Genomic DNA, 6,000 nt, shown 5'->3' with positions numbered 1-6,000 from the left:
TGTCAGCTCTTCAGGGCTTTTTTCATGAATCACTGCAAATAGAGCCTGAGACAAGAAGGGAAAGACAGTAAAAAGATGTTAGGAAAATCCTCATGAGGTTGCCCTGCTTTTCTCTCTTTTCAATTATTTTTAAATATACCAGAGCATGCTTTTAAAACTGTTCTGATTTAGTGCACTATTTGCAATACTGTTCTGCTTATTATTATAATTAACCAGAACCCATTCTGTTAGAATTTGCCTCAACTCTCACATGTTGGGAGTTAACTACATGGATATATCCTAATAGCTTGTTGCTAACAGCTGAAAAGTGCTCTACCTGATGAGTCTCCCAATGCCTTTTGTGTTAAATAACCATTATTGGGTTCATTTTACCCTCATACACCCCTGTAGCCATTCTGATGTTAAGCAGTACTCCACCCAGGAAACAGGCCCATTCAAATCGACATGAAATCACCACTGCTGCTGGGATTTAGCTTTTTTGGGTCACAGAGGATGGGAAACTATGCCAGGAATGAAGTCCTGCTAACAATGGAGAATTCAAGACCCTTACCCCAGGGAGCATGGACAGCTCTTCAGGTCTTCCAAAGAGCTCCTGCTGCCTGAAATACCAAGGACAGGGACTCTCAGCTCTGTGTCCAGGACAGAGCCATCACTTCAGATGGCAGCAGGGTTCAGGGTGGCCAGTTCCTATTCCCATCACTATGTGGAGACACAGTTACTCAAACTGACCTTACCACACAGGAGGAGTTGGTTGCCCTCCAGAGCCCATCCTCAAACACTTCCAGAAGGCAAGGGCAGCTTCAGTGCCAGCCCACATGCCAGAAAAAATGTTCAAAGTTTTACGCATTTAAAAAATTAACTTTTATCACCTTACTATTTAGAGAGAAACTGAAAGAGAGAGTGAGAAGGAGAGGGAGAAAGGAAACACCACACTTGAGAAATTAGGATTTCAACATCAAATGGTAGAAGGTTGGTATAAAAGGACAAAACTCCATAAAATCAAAACATGATAAATTATCAAAAAAGCTAATCAAATTCCAGGCAGTGGGCTAGAGTTGACTTGTAACAAGCGACAAAGGCTTCTTCTATTCAGTGAAAAAAGAAAATCTCTGTTACAATTTCACTTTGTATCTGCCTTATTTTGGCACATGTTGCTGGAAACTCAAACAGAACTCTGTAACCTAGATAGTAAATAATCTCCAGACTTTTCCTCAGGTCATGCAAATAATCTGTGTGCAACAGAAGTCAAAGGTACTTTTGTGAGAAGAGCACTTGAAAAGATTTATTTAAACTGCACTTCCAGTTTCACATTCCTTTAAATTCTTCAAATTCAGTATTCTTTCAGTAATAACAGTTAGAGTTTCACTGCTCCTTATGACGTTATGCAGCATTATTAGCATTTAGAAGGAGGAAGAAAGAAAGAGGAAATCTTTTTTAATATTCATTACTGGACAATTATCAGTCATGTCATGAGTTCATTTTAACAGATGCATTTGTACAGTATCTATAGACACAAAAGCAACACTGAATGCAGTTGTAACAGGCACCCTCCTCTCCTACCCATCACCCTGATGGCTTCCTGGGGGGACAGCAATAACTTTGCTGTAGCATCACCTTAAGCTGTTCAAGTGTCAGGGTGAGTTCATACTCGAGGTTTCCTTCAGGCTTTTCTAGCTCATTGACCAGTGTTACCCTGAGTGTGGGCACCCAGTTCAGTGCTGAATTTCTCCTTGAAGACCTCTAACAGTGCACAAGAGAAATTCCTGGCTGTAGCCTCTGGGACAGGGCTCTGCTCTCTGACTGCACAGCAGAGGACAGATAACATCCTGACTAGGGCATTTCAATGCTGCCTAGATATGCCAATCCTGGCGATACTTTTGATACTGGAAGGTCAGTAGAATTGAAGCTCTCCTCACAAAACTGTTCGTAGATCTATTCTGAAGTATATTTTCATAACCTTAAATTACCTTAATCTGGTAACCTGCCTGTGCTGAGAACACTGTATTGCTGTGAGCACCAAAGCCAGCAAATTCATACACTCACCACAAGAGTTCGGGGAGGTAGGGGTTATGCAACGTGTGAGAAGCTGCTCTGGCCACACTCCACCATCTCCCTCTTCAGCTCCAGGCCAGCTATTTGGGTAGTCCCTGGGACAACTCTGCTAGTGACTGGAAGCAGCAGAGAGGGGGCCTGGAGTCCCTTGGAAGCACAAGGGACTGTGCTCTCTGCACACATGCAGTGTGCAGGGCAGAGCCTTGAAAGAGAAGCAAAAAGGGAGCAGGGCTGCAGCTCTAAGCTGCTTCAGCAACCCAGTGAAGCTGGACAATCAAAGAGCAGAAAGCAGTACAAGCTAATGCACAGGAGCATGGTCTTCTCCACACAAGAACCCCCAGGAGGGGCTGCATTACTCAGGACCCAATTCTTGCTTTATTACTACTAAAAATGATCTAGCTGGGAATGACTGCAGCAAAATCTGTGGCTGAATTCCTGGCTCTGAGTTGGAGCTGCACCAGCACAGACACAGAGCTTTCATTCCCTCACTTGGACTTTTCCAGACTATCTCATCCCAGCAAAATTAAATTGCATAGAAAACAAAAGCCAGTAAAAACATTAAACACAGTAATTAGTCAATAGAACCAAGGGTAGGAAACCATTTATTATGAGAATTAAGGGAATGATTCACACTGAATAATTTATCTAGCAAATTTAGGTTTTGGTTTTGTTTTTTTTCCCTGCTGGGAGAGAATTCAGTAACAGTTTTGCTCACTGCCTTAACACTGGTTTGGTCCCCAGGAGTCAGCTGTTCAAACTAGCTGTGCCTGAGCAAGGAGCCCAGCTTACAGAATGGCACAGATTAAACTAAAATAAAGGTTCCTGTGCACCTGAACTTACCCACTTACATTTATTTTCTAACATCTGCTTAGCACAGGTATTATGAAGGCCACATTAAGCATGACATGGCAGCTCTCCTCCCTTCCCCTCTTTCATTCAGAAAATGACTGCCAAGCTCAGCAACCTTCATGCCAGACGAAAGACTGGAACCAAAGAAGAGTCATTATGATCTGCAATATTGAATGCAAGGCACAAATAACTCCTACATAATAACACTATAGATTCCAACCCTTCCTTCATATTTCACTGCTCAAATGACAAATAAATGAACCTATCAGAGTTCCTCAGATGTATCATAAAGTGGAAATATTGCAGATAGAATAAATAAAACATTTTTATTGTAGTTAATAGCACCAGAGTGGATAGAGTTACATTTTAATAAAAGTCTCTATTATTTGAATCAGTATTAGACTCACTGTGAGTAGTCCCACCTTTCTTTTGTGCAGATAGAGCAGTTTGATTTCCCATTCCCAATCTGAGGAGGCTGCAGCAGCTTTGCCCTACACTCATCTTGAAGAGGACAAGACAAAATCTCCTGCAGTGCTTACCAAGCTGTGGGGCCTGAACTACACCCCATGTGCAGGACACTTCATCATGGTTTGCATCCCAGCAGAGCCTGGAGCATGAGCCCCACAGCCAGAGCTGCGAATTGCCACCACTGCTGCACCTGAGAGTAGGACCTGGCCTTCCTTCACTGCTGACAGCGGCACATGGTACCAGGGCTGTCAGACCAGCCACGGAGTGCCCAGAGAATTTACCCAATGAAACATGATTGTCCTAGGAGATGAGATTGCAGAGAAAGGCAGAAACGGATGAAGATTCCCTTAGCAGGTACCAACAACTGCCTTGCAGTTATACACAAAAAAATCCCTTACATACACAAATTTTGTAATAATCACTGCTGCTCTTTGGCAAGCATTCCCTCTTGACTGGCATATCTGAAAGGCACATCAGCTTTCATATATGCTAAGCAGTCTTTATCCTGATTAGTCCTTTTTTTCTTTTTCTATTCATAGATCAGATAACATTGAAAATACCTGCACACAAACTGAAAAGACATTTGAAGGTTTAGCCCTGCTTGTCCTTTTCTAAAGGTAATAAACTGTAATACAGCATTTCATTAGGAGGCTCAATTCACATCTGCCCACATCAACAAAACGTTTCTGAAGTAGTAGAAATGTACAGCTATTATATATTCCTACTTCATCTCCACAGAAATTTACTTCAGGTCAAAGCATTCCTGCTCTGAAGCCCTTGACTCCTGGTGTGTAATTTGCAACAGTGTCTGTATGTCAGTGCTCCAATGCCACAGGGCACAAATGTATGGTTTGGCCAGGAAAACTCAGCAAAATAAATTATTCCCCAAAAATGCTTACAAAGGTAAACACAGAGCAGCAGACACCGGAGTCTCCAGCAGCAGGTCAGGCTACAGGGTTCTCTGCACACATGAGGCTTGATGAGCTCCAAAAACAGATAAAGGCAGTAATTCTGCAGCTGATACCGATGTAGTTTCTAAAGATTTTTCCTTTCAAACTAGAGGGACTTTTGATTCCTAGGAAGGGCATGGCTAAAATGCAACAAAGCACAGCTGCACATGAGCCCAACTGACAGACCTGTGGGAAAGAATATAATTTTCTACTTAGAATGGAACTTTGAGAAAAAAAAAGATTGCTTTCGGTTTGGGAACTCAGAAACAGAGCATCTTTTACATTCTGAAATGGCACACATTGACTTTGGACCTTTCTCTAGTGTGAATGTTGTTAAAGGCAGAGCAGAATTGTTGTCAGACCCTGTAACCATCATGAGATGTGTCAAACAAGGATTACACCAGACACCCTCTAACTCTATCCAAGCTTATAAGACCTGCTTGGAAAACGCTGGGAGAAGAGTGAAAGGGAAAGAGAGCTGTAGACAGACCCTCTTTTCAAAGAACCCAGTCACTGCAGATTCAGTGGGAGCACAAGGATCACTGTTTGGAGAGCAGAGAAAGGGTAACCACTGCTGAAGAGGGAAAGAGAGATTTGCACTGCACCAGTTCAATGAGGGCAGGAGCCTGAGACCACAGGCAGCCAAGTGAGCCTGGTGAGCCAAGTGAGGTGCTGAGCACTGTCACCACACACGTGCCCAGCAGGCTGCTCCTCACTTCAGCATGCCTCATGCTCTGGGTCAGCTGAATAAATCAGACACAAAATGGCCCAACAATGCCCTTTGATTCACTCATCTACTGCCATGGCTCACACCAGAGGAACATTAAAGCCTTTACTACAGTCGTAGAACATTTTTAGCTGAGATGATTAATTTAAAACTGGCATGTAGAGCATGATGCTTCTGTGGAGACAAAGCAAAACAGTGAGATGATGCCATCGGAGTCTTTTCAGCAGCCTCCTCTTTTTGCTAAAATGACAGAGCCTTGTTTTCACTTGGGTTTCAGTGGGAAGATTGCTGACACATACTGGTTATCCCACAATTAAATAAGCAAGCAAGGTCCCCATCATAAAAATGACACTGATACTTGGAACAGAAAAGTTAATTATTTAATTTCCATTGCTTGATTTCAAAGCATTGAATGATTAATAAAAATCCTTTAGAATCAACGCAAGAGAATGATACTCATGAGACCTGTTGTTTTTTCCCTCCAGTTCTGTGACAGAATTCCTTTTAAGCTCTGGGAAAAAGAAGATTGTTATTCCCTTTGTGCTTCCAATTCTTGTAAAACATAAATCAATCCTTGCCACAACCCTCAATATAATTAACATCAGATACAAAAATAAAAACTGCTGATGGTTTAAGGCATGGTTGTGCCTCCTAGAGACAAACACAGTTCAGAGTTTATCAGTGCCCTGAGAGTTACATTTGTGCCCGTGCTCAGAGCAGCACGATCCTGCCCCGCATTTTAGCTGCCTGCCAAATCCCAGGCACTGTTTACTCTTCCATCTCGCTTTATTGTCACGGCTGGTTTTTTGGTTTGGGCTTTGTAGTCGCGCCGCGTTTGCTGATCCCACAGCAGCTTGCTGTCTGGGAGGGAGGGAGGGCATTGTTTGGTTCCAGCATCTGCTGCTATTCAGAGGGGGCCGAGGAGCGACACATGGCTGGCAGGGCTTCTCCTCC

Source organism: Vidua macroura, chromosome 10, assembly GCF_024509145.1.
Source record: "Vidua macroura isolate BioBank_ID:100142 chromosome 10, ASM2450914v1, whole genome shotgun sequence".
NCBI classification, from domain to species: Eukaryota; Metazoa; Chordata; class Aves; order Passeriformes; family Viduidae; genus Vidua; species Vidua macroura.
The sequence above is the reverse complement of the archived record's forward strand: the minus strand, read 5'-3'. Positions refer to the sequence as shown.